Genomic DNA, 14,106 nt, shown 5'->3' on the forward strand with positions numbered 1-14,106 from the left:
CTTCACTCCCTACATCTGATTACTCACTTGCTCATGTCACTTACACCTCAAAACATTTCTAAAATTCGACCTATTCTTACCTTTGACTTTGACCTTTTTTGTCGGTTTGATTCATTCACATCTGGACTATTGCAACTATCTACTAATCAGTCTCCCTCTTACTAAACTCTTCCCTCTACAATTTATCCTGAATACAGCAACCAGGATGATATTCCTCTCCAACTACTACACCGATCCCTCCACCTTGTGCCAGTCATTGCACTGGCTGCCCATCCGCTACAGAGTACAATATAAAGGTATCTCTCTCACCCATAAAGCTGTCTATATCTCATCCCTCATGTCTATCTATCACCCTCCCTGTGACTTCCATTCCATTAATGACCCAAGACTGTCATCCTCTATTATGAAAACCTCCCACTCCCGTCTCTAAGATTTTTCACGAGCTGCGCCAATTCTCTGGAATGCACTGCCCAGAAGATTTCACTTAATTCATAATGCCCACAGTTTTAATCGTACCCTGAAAACACATTTCTTTAGATTAACCTATCACCTCACCTCACTTCTCTAACTATTCCCGTTTTGCCTTTACAATATTTTCTTCAATATCTGGTCCTTTTTATCATCTATTTATACACCCTCCATGGACTTAATAGCCCTCTGTACCTGTACACATACTGGCTGGTGACCGGTTCATGCAGTGATATATTAATTCCGTATTATTATATTGATGGCTGGACCATATATAACAAGCATTTTTTCCCCCAATTTACCTTTTGTGACTCCCCTATTTCCTCATAGGTTGTAAGCCTGTGAGCCAGGCCCTCACTCCTGGTATTTATTGAATTGTGTTATTCTGTAATGTTTCATATTGTCTCTACATGGCCCCTCTGAATTGTAAAGTGCTGCGGAATATATTGGTGCTATATAAATAAAAAATACTATTATTCTAACTATATTTGATGGTGTTTGGTGACCTCTGAGGAAGCCATGTTCTTGGTTATTTTTAAGAAGCGAAACATACGTTAGGTTTCCTGTCTTCTTTTGCTCTGGATAACCTTTCTCCTCTGACTACCCAACACTGTGAGTATATGGGTGATGTATATCTGATCATGGTCAACCATTTTTTGTACACCGCAACATATTTATACCTAATTGGTTAGCATGTACGGGGGGCTTTGCATTTAATTGGTCATATTTGATTAATCACAGACGGTTATTTGGTCATATTGTCCATTTGCCTGAACCTCCGTGATGCTAGTTATGGTTCGCTGCTGTAATGTTTTGGTGTACTTACAATAATTTTTCTGACCTTTGATCAGATTGTCCCCCTTTTACTGTCTACGTGGGTTATTAAGTCATTACCATATGACTGTATTTCTGGTCCGTTTATTTTATTGGCGTCTTTTGCCTTATTTATGTATTGCTATATACGGATCACTTACTGTTAAACATGGACATTGGTTGTTCTATGGTTGTGGATTCTCATTTTAATATTGTTATTAATAAATTTGTAATTTTCTATTGAACATTATTTATTGATGTGCATTTTTTACTCCATTTTTCTCCTGCATTTCATTAATTGTTCTGGAGTTATGCTCTGTATATATCATCTTAATTATTTTGCATGGCATTTACTTTAGCCATGCTTGTTTGGAATTTTGTTTTGGGAATATATTGGTGCTATAGAAATAAAAAATACTATTATTCTAACTATATTTGATGCTGTTAGTTTATAGACCAGCAATTAAGTCAGTTCTCACAGCCGTAATTCAAAAATACCATCATATCACTTGCACATTACCGGCCTTACTAATCCTAAAGCGTAAACTTCTATTTTACAATGTTTTCTGCTCAAAAAAATAAAAAAAATGGCATTACACCAACTTCATTGGTGAAAAATCTGCACGATATGTTGTTGGTGTATTCACCATTCTGCTTTTGCTGCTAATTACAGAAAATTATGCTGCTTTCATTGGGAACTGATTATCGATTAAGTCTGTGCCGCCCCCGTATCAGCAGCCGGGCTGCTCGGATCCGGATCCAAGGTGGCTCGAGGGGTGTACGGATCCGGGGGTCGTGCGGCCACTCAAATGAAGGGGGTATTTAAAGGGGGGATTGTGTTAGAGTTCGTGACGCCACCCATGGTATGTGGTAATTAGGAGTACCACCGCTGCAGTTGGGAGTACCTGGGGCGATGGAATGGGGCAGCCAGGTGTTAGAACCCTCCACAGGTAGGGAGGGGTTGCCCCGGGACTCGGTGATGGTGTTTGGGGAGTGCCGTGGGAGGTGAAGGGGATCCCTTGCGTACTCACTCAGTGCATTAAGCTGACACTGACAACTGGATAAACCAAAGTTCTGGATACCGCTGCCGCTGAGGGGAGCTAGTTTGGGGCCCGTCCCCAATGGTAATGCCTGGTCATCCGTGACCTGCCTCCTGGCACTAAGTTTTCTTCTCTGTTGGTCCCGGTAGTATGGAACTTGGCAGGTCCCGCTCCCCACTATGGCTAAGTGTGGGAGCTTGCTCTCAGGTTTCACGCTTGGGATTTTCTGGACGGTTTTGGTAGAAAGTCCTATCACCCTAGTTGCGCTAGTACCCCTATTTTGGAGCGGGTGGAGAGCGGATCTTGAAGGCTCCGTTCTCGTCGGGTCAATTGTCAGGTTGCCTGAAGCTACTCCCTGACCTAGGGTCCACGCACCCCCGTCGTGTCCTGGTTCCAGCCCAGTGATGGTGCAAGGCCGCCGGATGTCCTCCTCGACAGTTCCGTGCCCCTTGCCATGATCCCCTGCGACCGGGGGTCCAGCTCCTCTAGGCCCAGACCACCGTCTGCCACCTAGACCGTTCCTAGGAGCCCTGCTCCTGACCTCCTCTCTCCTTCCCTTCCAACACACTTCTCTCTCTACTTCTGACACTCCTGACACTCCTGACCTCCCCTAACCAACCCCCCAAGTGGGCGACCCTATTCCACTGGTGTGTTTGGTGGGTGTGGTGCAGAGTGTACTTAGGATTTAATTAGCTGACGTAGGCAACACCATGTAGTTGGGGACCCATAACCAAGAAGGAGGCGGATATTGCACGGGAGGGCAGATTGTGCAATACCCTGTTAAGTCCTGATAGTCCAGGGGCGTCACAAGTCCTCTTCCAAACCATAGATGTCTTTGTATTTGTGCTGCAAAAATATTATAACTGTCGTATAATTTCCTAATATTTTAGAAATGGTCACTATAATATTATTTCTGTACATTTTAATCCTTCAGTATATTAGTCCTATACTGTTGAAAATGCAGAGCAAAATCCTCATTTCGACTAGGTGCATGTGATGCCCCTGAACTAGTCAGGATGTCAAAGGGTACTGCACTTCTTCTTTTGGTGCAGGACTCAACCGTCGTGGTTCTGGGATCCTAACTTTTAGTGTCGCGGGCGGAGGAGGGGACGCAGCGCTCTCCCACTGCTCGGGTCCGGCTGCTGCTGCCGCTGCTCTGCGGTGGCTCGAGCGGTGGGCCGGATCCCGGGTACTCGAGCGGCACTCCTCGCCCGTGAGTGAAAAGGGTGGGGATTTGATTGTGGGGGATTTGAGTATTGTCCGTGACGCCACCCACGGTTGTGGTGATCTTGGTGACACCACCGCTGCTCTGGACGGGGATCCCGGGCGCGGTGACAGGGAGCAGCTTTGTTGTTAGTTCTCCCCTCTGTGGGTAGGGGGTTGGTTGTCCCGGGGCCCGGTGATGGGGTAGGGGTGGATGGCAGGCGGGCTACGGGGCCTGGTGAGGTGCAGGGTCGCGGGGGCAGCGCTGTGCCGCATGGCACGGTGGTACTCACTCAGCCAATGATGAGGACACAGTTCTCGGTAAAACACACGGCTGGATGGACGGGTCCCACAGACGGCTGCGGTGTTGTTTCTCCCGGCAGGTTGATGGTGACTGCCTTTCCCTGCACCTATGTACGGTAGATGGTTCCAATGGGTTCCCACCGGTAACCCGCTCCCCAGCTTGGATATGGGCTGGTGGAGCCCCTTTTGCCCGCAGGCTCTGGCCCTGGGAAACGGTTGCCTTGGCGGTGGCGGTGTCTCCCTCTCTTGGTTGGACTGTTGCCTTCTGTCGGGACTTGGCTGCTGGGAAACTCAGGAGGTTCCCTTCACTAACGAATTCGGCAAATTCACGGCGACTCCTAGCCTTGCCGGGGTCCGTAAGCCCCTGCCAGATGGTGCTGGCTTCTCTTTGCGTACCGGTCCGGTTTCATGGGCCACCGCCCGTCCACGATCCTTACGGTAGAATCTGATAGGCCACTCCTGCAGACGGTCACCTGCCAACCTTGCTGTACCGCCCGGGCCACACACCTGGACGCTGTCAGTTAGTTGCTCCACTACCACTTTCCTTCCTTCCACTTTCACCTCCAAAACTAATCTGTCTGCTTTTCCCGCCTCCAGGACTGTGAACTCCTCGGTGGACGGGGCCAACCACCTGGCCCACCCCCTGGTGTGAACATCAGCCCCTGGAGGAAGGCAACAAGGGTTTTGTGTCTGACTTCGGTGTGCCTGACCAGGAGTGTGGGGTGAGTGGGTGTTGTGCTCTGTGGCCCCTGGCTTGTCCAGGGCGCCACATTAGTATTGCTCCATCAGCATGCAAATCCTAGTCACACCTCATACCACACCCTGTCAGGCACAACAGTGAGTGGTCTAGCTGGAACAGGGCCACCCACCTAGGGGTCAGAGAGACTGGTGGGAGGGGCAGAGTCAGAGCAGTAATAGCCCTCAGAGAGTGAGGAGTTGGGAGTTGGAGCTCCCTGGGAGACGTGGCTAGGTCGCAGACGGTGGTCTGGGACCAAAGTTGTCGGAGACCCGGTCGCAGGATATTGGAGAAAGGTGCCAGGCTTAGTTTAGGGGAACGATTGGCACCGGAGTACCTAGTAACCGAACCGGTACCGAGCACGGCGGGGTACTGGACCCTAGATCAGGGAGTAGCTTTACGCAACCTGATAATTAACCTGTGGAGGATAGTATCTTTATGAATTTTCCCCAAGGGCTCAGAGATCGAAGGCATCAACACAACGAGGGGGGTGGGCTTTCCAGCTTATGCAGCCCACCGAAATTCCAAGTGTCAGCCAACAAGAGCACAACTTCTCTACTTAACAGTGGGGAGCGGGACCCCGACAGCTTCAGGCATAGGGGTCACTCAGAACATCTAAAATACGGTGCATGGAGGCAAGGTACAGACCACTAGCAATACTGCGCCAATGACCAAATCGGATTAAAGATAAGATTAATGTTTCTTTATTTTCATGCACAGGTCAACGCGTTTCAGGAGTCTCAGCTCCCTTCATCAGGACAACAGGCAAACAAACATCAAATCTCTGATGTTTTTTTGCCTGTTGTCCTGATGAAGGGAGCTGAGACTCCTGAATCGCGTTGACCTGTGCATGAAAATAAAGAAACATTAATCTCATCTTTAATTCGATTTGGTCATTGGCACAGTGTTGAAAACCCATTTTCTACTACTCTCTGTTATCTACTAATCCTGGGACTGCAGCCTTTGACCTGGAGTGTACATGCTTATATAGGAGTTGTGACTGGCACAACTTCTATAGGTGAGTTTGATTTTAATTTTTAACCCCTTCCCTATTGGGTTAAGACCCTATTGCACTTTCTTTCCACAGTTTTTTATAATACCGTACTTCATGACAGTGGTAAATTTTGGTCGATATTATTTGCGTTTACTTATGAAAATATCAAAAATTTGGCAAGAAAATGTAAAACTTTTACAATTTTCAAACTTTAAATTTTTATGTCTTTAAATCCAAGAGTTTTGTCACACGTAATAGTTATTAAATAACATTTCCCACACGTCTACTTTACATCAGCGCAATTTCTGAACATAATTATTTTTAAGAGCTTAGAAAAGTTAAAGATTTATCAGAAATTTCTTATTTTTCCAACCAAATTTACAAGACCATTTTTTTTAGGGACCATATCACATTTGAAGTCACTTTTGAAGGGCCTATGTAACAGAAAATACCTGGCCCCTGCTGTGAAATCGCTGATCGTTACACACTGTTCCGGTTCATTTTTTGCTCGTTGGTCTCCCGCTGTGCAACACGCATCGGCGTGTTTGACTGTGGGAAACCAACGAGCACAGACTCTGTGTAAGCAGCGTACACTGGTAACTAGGGTAAATATCGGGTAACTAAGCAAAGTGCTTTGCTTAGTAACCCAATGTGTATCCTAGCTACGTATACAGGGAGCCAGCATGGGCAGCCTGTAAGCGGTGTACGCTGGTAACCAGGATAAATATCGGGTAACCAAGCAAAGTGCTTTGCTTAGTTACCCGATATTTACCCTGGTTACCAAGTGCAGCATCGTTACACGAGTCGCTGGTGGTTGGTGGCTGGTCGCTGGTGAGATCTGCATGATTGACAGCTAACTAGCGACCCTGTAGTGACGTACCAGCGATCCTGACCAGGTCATATCGTGGTCGGAATCACTGGTACGTCGTTTAGTGTGACAGTACCCTAACTTGCCGCCATATCTGGCACACCAAGAGGTCATTGTTTGACCTCTGGTTCACGGTGCCATCACAACCATCGGAACCCCGTGATTTAATCACGGCGGCTCCAAAGAAAGTCAGGGATTGAGCCCCCTCCCACAACCTTCTATATGCCATGATCTCTATTGATCAGGGCATCGAGAGTGTTAATCAGCACAGGGCGGCGTGCATGCTGTCCCTGGCTGGTACTGCAGGAGCTCAGCTGTTAGCTGTGATGAGCTCCTGCAGTGTTTGTGCGGGAAGTGCTGATCATGCTGTGATCGGTAAGTCACAATGTGGGGACTGCTGACATGGGTCCCCTTTCCTCTTTTTGTGCTGATCAACTGTCATTGAGGCCTTTTCATTGTCATTGAGGCCTTTTCCTCTTTTCCTCTGAGTATTCAAAGCCATGACGTACATAGCATGTCATTGTGCGGTAACTAACAACCGCTCATGACATGCTATGTACATCATGGGTCTTTAAGAGGTTAAAGTTACTATACACGTTAGATAGCTGTCGGCCAAACGATTGTTCTCCCATGCAGCCAGCAGTTATCTTGTTTCAATCTCCCATACACAGCACTGCTTGTTCTGAGTGTTCTTGTGTTCTCTGTAAAGGCCCAGTCACACTAAACAACTTACCAGCGATCCCAACAACGATCCAACCTGATAGGGATCGCTGGTAAGTTGCTAGGAGGTTGCTGGTGAGATGTCACACTGCGACGCTCCAGCGATCCCACCAGCAACCTGACCTGGCAGGGATCGCTGGAGCGTGGCTACACGAGTTGCTGGTGAGCTCACCAGCAACCAGTGACCAGCCCCCAGCCAGCAGCGCCACGTGGAAGCGATGCTGCGCTTGGTAACTAAGGTAAATATCGGGTAACCAACCCGATATTTACCTTGGTTACCAGCGCACACCGCTTAGCGCTGGCTCCCTGCTCTCCTAGTTACAGTACACATGGGGTTAATTACCCAATGTGTACTGCAGCTACATGTGCAGAGAGCAGGGAGCCGCGCACACTGCTTAGCGCTGGCTCCCTGCTCTCCTAGTTACAGTGCACATGGGGTTAATTACCCGATGTGTGCTGTAGCTACACGTGCAGAGAGCAGGGAGCAGCGCACACTGCTTAGCGCTGGCTGCCTGCTCTCCTAGCTACAGTACACATGGGGTTAATTACCCAATGTGTACTGCAGCTACATGTGCAGAGAGCAGGGAGCAGCGCACACTGCTTAGCGCTGGCTGCCTGCTCTCCTAGCTACAGTACACATCGGGTTAATTACCCGATGTGTGCTGTAGCTACACGTGCAGAGAGCAGGGAGCAGCGCACACTGCTTAGCGCTGGCTGCCTGCTCTCCTAGCTACAGTACACATGGGGTTAATTACCCGATGTGTACTGCAGCTACATGTGCACAGAGCAGGAGCCGGCACTGACAGCGTGAGAGCTGCGGAGGCTGGTAACGAAGGTAAATATCGGGTAACCAAGGTAAGGGCTTCTTGGTTACCCGATGTTTACATTGGTTACCAGAGTCCGCAGAAGCTGGCTCCTGCTGCCTGCACATTCAGTTGTTGCTCTGTCGCTGTCACACACAGCGATGTGTGCTTCACTGCGGGAGAGCAACAACTAAAAAATGGTCCATGACATTCAGCAACAACCAACGACCTCACAGCAGGGGCCGGGTTGTTGCTGGATGTCACACACAGCGACATCACTAGCAACATCGCTGCTACATCACAAAAGTTGTCCGTTAGCAGCGATGTTGCTAGCGATGTTGTTTAGTGTGACGGGGCCTTAAGAGGGCTCTGCCAGAAACGTCATGTGGTGGCTTATCTTTTAAAGAACAAACAGATCAGAAGTCTAAAATTGGACATGTCAGATTGTTATACCCATACATGTCAGGCTATTGGCCAAACTCTCATGGGAGCCTTATAGGCTATGTCCGCACGTCTGCATTCTTGCTTGACAACTAAACTGCAGCATTTTGACAAATGTAAACACTGCATTTGACAATAATACGCGGTAAAAATGTATGCGTTTTTGCTGCGTTTTCAACAATGCGTTTTGAGATTGAGTCAATGGGTGGAAAATACAACCAAAACTCAATGAAGAAGTGACATGTTGCTTTTTTTTAGGCAACAATTTTGACAAATATTTGTCAAACAAAACACTACCTAAAAAAAAAAGCAACGTGCGGATGGAAATTCTGATTACTAATAGACATTGCTGGGGAAGCAAAACGCATGTATTTTGTCATTGACACAGTGCAGTTTAAAACGCAACCAAAAAGCAAGAAAAAAGCACACGTGCACACACGGCCCTTAAGGCCTAGTTTCAGATTAGTAGACTTTTGGGTATATTTGTCTGCCAGTATTATGGATACAAGTCACTATCCACTACTAAAAATTATTTGGGATAGGAGGTTTATTTTTCTTAAAAATATAATTTGGGTATGATAACTTAAAGGTACGTTGATAAGTTATATTGTAACATCTTTGCACCTGTGTAATGAGCGGTAAAAGTCATGTGTGTGTCAACAAACGTATAGAAAACATAACTTTAACTCATCTAACATTTTTTTGTAAGAGTGTCTACAACGGATGGATTCACACATTTCAAATTTTGTTGTAGTAAATTATCTTATTTTTTTAAATGGAATTTGCTGAAAAGATGCACTTGATGCCATAACAACCCCAATCAGATGAATGGAACCCATTAATATAGTTGCAGAGATTTATATAACAATATTTGTCACATGTGTCCATTGTGGGTAAGCGACTTTCTCCATGTTTGCTGCCTACCTTTTCCATTTGTCCAAAGTTTTTTTATTATAGTTGGATTTTACCTGCGCTTTAAATTTGTAAACCAAAACCCAGGGTGAGTAAGCCTGATAGTATAGGTCCACACTTGCAATGATCACACGGTGTCGTTGAAATATGGGCCCATTCAATGTGATCAAACTGAGTGCAGCAATTCAAAATTCCTAGAATTCACTGTTCATATATACCTTAGTACACTCAGCGTTCGATTGTGTTTATTTGTATGCTATTTGTGACACTAGTCACTACTCACAAGCAAGCCGTGAGGCAGGGTAGTCAAACATTCTGGGGTCAGATACCAAGAGAACATGTCGTGCACTAAGGTGAAAGACAAAGGTGTAGTCAGGTCACAGTCCAGGATCAAAATACCAGGAGGATAGCGGATCGAAGCAAAGGGGCCAGGCAAACGGATGGTCAAAGGAGGTCCAAGGTCTGGTAGCAGTACATCAAAACACAGAGCACAGATAAATGAGGCAACATGCACTGATGAGAAAATGCTATGACTGAAGACAAACACTGTGTAGATATTTTGGAGTTAATGGAAAATATATATATATATTCACAGAAAAATAAATTCCTAGAATTTCATAAGTTTTATTACTAATGTTAAAAAGTGTATCCAAACAAAACAGAATACACCCAATATGACATAAGATATACAAACGTACTTCCTAGGACACATATTGTGAAGATATATACACAGTATATGAACACATATTAGAGACTATTAACACTAGAAGTTCCAGAAATTTCGAGCTCCCCCCTAAAGTCCCAAAAGAGGGTCAAATGACATACAATAAACTGAATAGAAGTAACTAGAAACTAAATGGCTAAACTCAATGGAAAACAACAGCCTCCTGTGCTGCAACAGTAATGGCCTTAATTACAGAACAAAAGACGGGGATTATAGGATGTTAGCTAAAATCCTTCAGGTCATTCGACCAGTCTCTCGGTTCCAAAGGTAGAAATGTTAAATGACCCCTCTCTGGGACTTCTAGTGTTAATATAATAATAAATAGATAGACCAACCCGATAAAGGAACCTTCTAAGAAAATGGAAGAGTCTGTACTAGGATGGAATTAAGAAGATATTTCCTCCTTCCCAAAATACTCTTTCCTGAGATATAGTCTGTCTGGGTATTTCTGTCATAGGGATTCACTGGAGGGGACAGTCACAAATAGCTATGTCACTGATCTCAAAAAGATCTTGTCATCTTCAAATAATGCAACATAGAAAATTGAGGACCGATCTAGCCACACCGAGAAAAGCAATCTCTCCCAAAGAAGCAAACAGCACAACACGTTTCACCTCTCTATACAGAGGTTCTTCCGGGGTATTACGGATGCTAGGAGAATTGTTAGAACATATGATAATCAATACATTTTGAGACCAAGTCCTCTGAATAAGTGAGTATACTGTACATACAGTCACAAGGATCAATATGCACCAGGTGCTTATGAAGAACCAGAACAAAAATTATATATGCTTTTAATAAGAAAAGAATATAAACAATGGTATCATCCTTGAAGATACCCGGCTACCGTGTCAGGACAGCATCTGTATTCAATACAGGACAGTCACATTGCCGGTCTTGGGAATTGGGAAGTATCTTCTTGACTCCATCCTAGTACAGACACCTGAAGAAACCCAGATTATCCCAGTCTCAGATTGGATGGCTGAGCTGTCAATCAACATAACGACAGCTTTGTATGCCCCTGTACTAGATTGAATGAACTGACCTTTGACTCACCAAACTGATAGCTCAGCACAGTCTTGATTTCATGTGTCTAATGCCTCTTCCGTGGTTCCAGTACATGTGGTGTCCGTTTCCACACGTACCGGAGACATGGACACGCGTAGACCCATTAAATGCAATGGGTTTGCGCACACGTCTGTGTTTTCATATCGAATCATGTGTCTGTGTGGAGCATAGGCGTGTCTGTGTGCTCCACACAGCGACATGTCCATTTCTGCCAGCAGCACAGGTGTCACACGGACTGATGTGATCCGTGTAACATCAGTGTGATACATTCCGGAGAAAACACCTGTCCCTTAAAAAAATATTTTTTATTCCTACCTGTTGCTTCCAGGTCTACCTCATTATGCTAATGAAAATTCATGGCACTGACCTCGGACCTGGAAGTAAGAGCAGCGCTAGAGACAGCAGCGCCGGAGACAGGTAAGTATATACAATTTCATGCTGTCCGGATGTCACACGTAGGACACACAGACAAGCATTCTGATCTCCCCATGGACCATCACACATTATGGGTTATAATAATGTAACTTATAAAAATTAAAATATAATTAAAATATTAATTTAACCTTTAAAAAATCTGATGTTATTGAGTTTGTTTTATAAATTGAAAACATATTTGAGATCTCGTTAAGTCTATGTTCATAATGGTGTTGAATTTCTCGCACAAGACATATCAACAGGTGCCTGGCTCAGTGTGCTTGCCTGCTTAGGCTGCTTTTACACATCAGTTTTTTGGTATCAGGCACGATTCGTCGTAAAAACTGATGCGATGGAGCCGGCGAAAAAACGGATCAGTTGCATCAGTTTTTTCCATCAGTTCCTTCAGTTTTTTGACAGATCCGGTGTGATACTGAGCATGCGGCGGCCGAATCCCTTTTTTGCCGCATTACGCCGGATCCGGCGTCCATAGGCCTCCATTATAAAACATGCCGTACGGCGCAATCCGTTTTTTTGCCGGACACAAAAATGTTCACTTCAACGTTTCATCCGGCACAATCCGGTGCTAATGAAAGTCTATGGGGGAAAAAATGGATCCAGCGGCAACAGACGCCGGATCCGTTTTTTCATGTTTTTGCCGGATTGTGCCTGATGGCAAAAAACTGATGTGTGAAAGCAGCCTTATTAGCAGATGAACTCTAAGGACTGACCGCTATTTACATAAGCTAGTATTGTCAATAAAATGGATCATGCCAGCAGAATTTTTTCCATGTGAACATGAGGTCGATGTGAAAAATAGCCTAGCACATAGGCTAATACTGGTTCGTGTGCTATCCATGGGCTGTCCCTTAATCACAGACAGCACAGGGGCCAAAAATACGCCCATGTGATCTTAGCTTAAGGGTATTTTCACACAGAGATTTGTTTACAAGGATTTTAGAACAGATTCTCGCATCAAAGAATAATTAAAATAATCTTTCAATAAGCTTCATATTGACATGTTAATTCTTTCATGTGGTTTTCTAGTGATGGGGGGGTGGGGTGGATGCTGACAGCTTGGGGCTTCTGCAAGAAATATGGCCTGGCCCCTCTTCCAGTTAAGATACAAAGTTAGAGATTATATGCACCATAAAAATAACTATATGGAAGATTTTTTACTAGGGGAGGCTGAACCCACACTTGTTAGGTCACCACCGGAGTCCGCTCCAGCGACTTCTGCTCCGATCGCCAGGTGACGCCGTGTTCCTGCCGTGGATGGTGCTGGTGATGGGAGAGGAGTCAATGCCAGAGGCACCGGTGGGTGCAGGCTCCGATCATCCACTGGGCTGGGTTATCTTGGGATCTGCAGTACCACTGGCTGACTATGGGTGGCGTGTGTCTTCCAGCTGAAGTTGCCAGCGTTCAGCTACAGCCAATGGGAAGACACCACACCCTTCTTAGTTCCCCTCCTGTCTGCTGACCTCTGCCAGAGATAGTTCTGATTTCCTGGCTCCTGGTCCGCCCTATTCTGTTTAGTGATTCCTGTGTGCTGACTTCTGCGTGTTTTCTGACTACCCTTCTGCCTGCTTTTTTTGTACATCGCTGCCCGATCCGGATTTGACCTCTGCTACGTTTTCTGATTACGTCCTTGCCTGCCGATTCTGTCCCTGTTCTGCTATTCCTGGTTTGACCCTGCCTGACGACTACTCTCATTGGACTGTAGCCTTCCACAGGTAGTGATCTCCAGGGCCCTGTGTAATTCCAAATCCCTGTATAGGGGTTAAAGTTTTCCAGGGTTCTCGGGGTCCTGCTTGGTGAGTGGCTTCCCTCTAGCCTGTCCATTACATCCCATCTGAGTCTGTTGATCCAGGCAGGCGTTACATTACTCCTCCATCAGCATTCATTTTATATACAACAAGAGAGGATACTATGTATAAAGGACGGCTCTACACATAACAAGGGATTACGCTAAGCAATAATGGGATGGCGCTATACATAACAAGATAACAACAGATAACACTATGTAATAAAGGACAGTTAAATATAACTATATACAGTTGAAATCAGAGGTTTCCATACGCTATCTGAAAAGACACATCTGCACGTTTTTCTCACTATCTGACATGAAATCAGAATAAACCTTTCCCATTTTAGGTCAAGTAGGAGAGAGAGAGAGAGAGAGAGAATGTTTTAAGGCATTTTTATTACTTTCTGCAAAGTCAAAAGTTTACATACATTTCATTAGTATTTGGTACCATTGACCTTAAACTGTATGACTTGGGTCACACGTTTTGGATATCCTTCCACAAGCTTCTCACAATAGTTGGTAGGAATTTGGGCCCATTCCTCCTGACAGAACTGGTGTAACTGAGCCATGTTTGTACTTCTTTGCTCGCACCAGCCTTTTCAGCTTTGCCCATAAATTTTCAATAGGATTGAGATCAGGGTATTGTGATGGCCACTCCAAAACATTGACTTTGTTACCCTTAAGCCACTTTGTAACCAATTTGGTAATATGCTTTAGATCATTGTCCATTTGGAAGACCCATTTCCGCCCATGGTTTAAGTTCCTGGCTGATGTCTTGAAATGTTGCTTCAG

The 14,106-nt window shown here is 45.4% G+C and overlaps 1 protein-coding gene across 2 annotated transcripts in view; it reads left to right on the top strand.

The window, feature by feature from the left end:
* Positions 1-14,106, top strand: part of LOC142291690 (ATP-binding cassette sub-family C member 5-like) — a 229,614-nt gene that overhangs the window by 3,236 nt on the left and 212,272 nt on the right. The gene's annotated exons all lie outside the window — the stretch shown is intronic.

Source organism: Anomaloglossus baeobatrachus, chromosome 2 (genome assembly GCF_048569485.1).
Source record: "Anomaloglossus baeobatrachus isolate aAnoBae1 chromosome 2, aAnoBae1.hap1, whole genome shotgun sequence".
In the NCBI taxonomy this organism is placed as follows: domain Eukaryota; kingdom Metazoa; phylum Chordata; class Amphibia; order Anura; family Aromobatidae; genus Anomaloglossus; species Anomaloglossus baeobatrachus.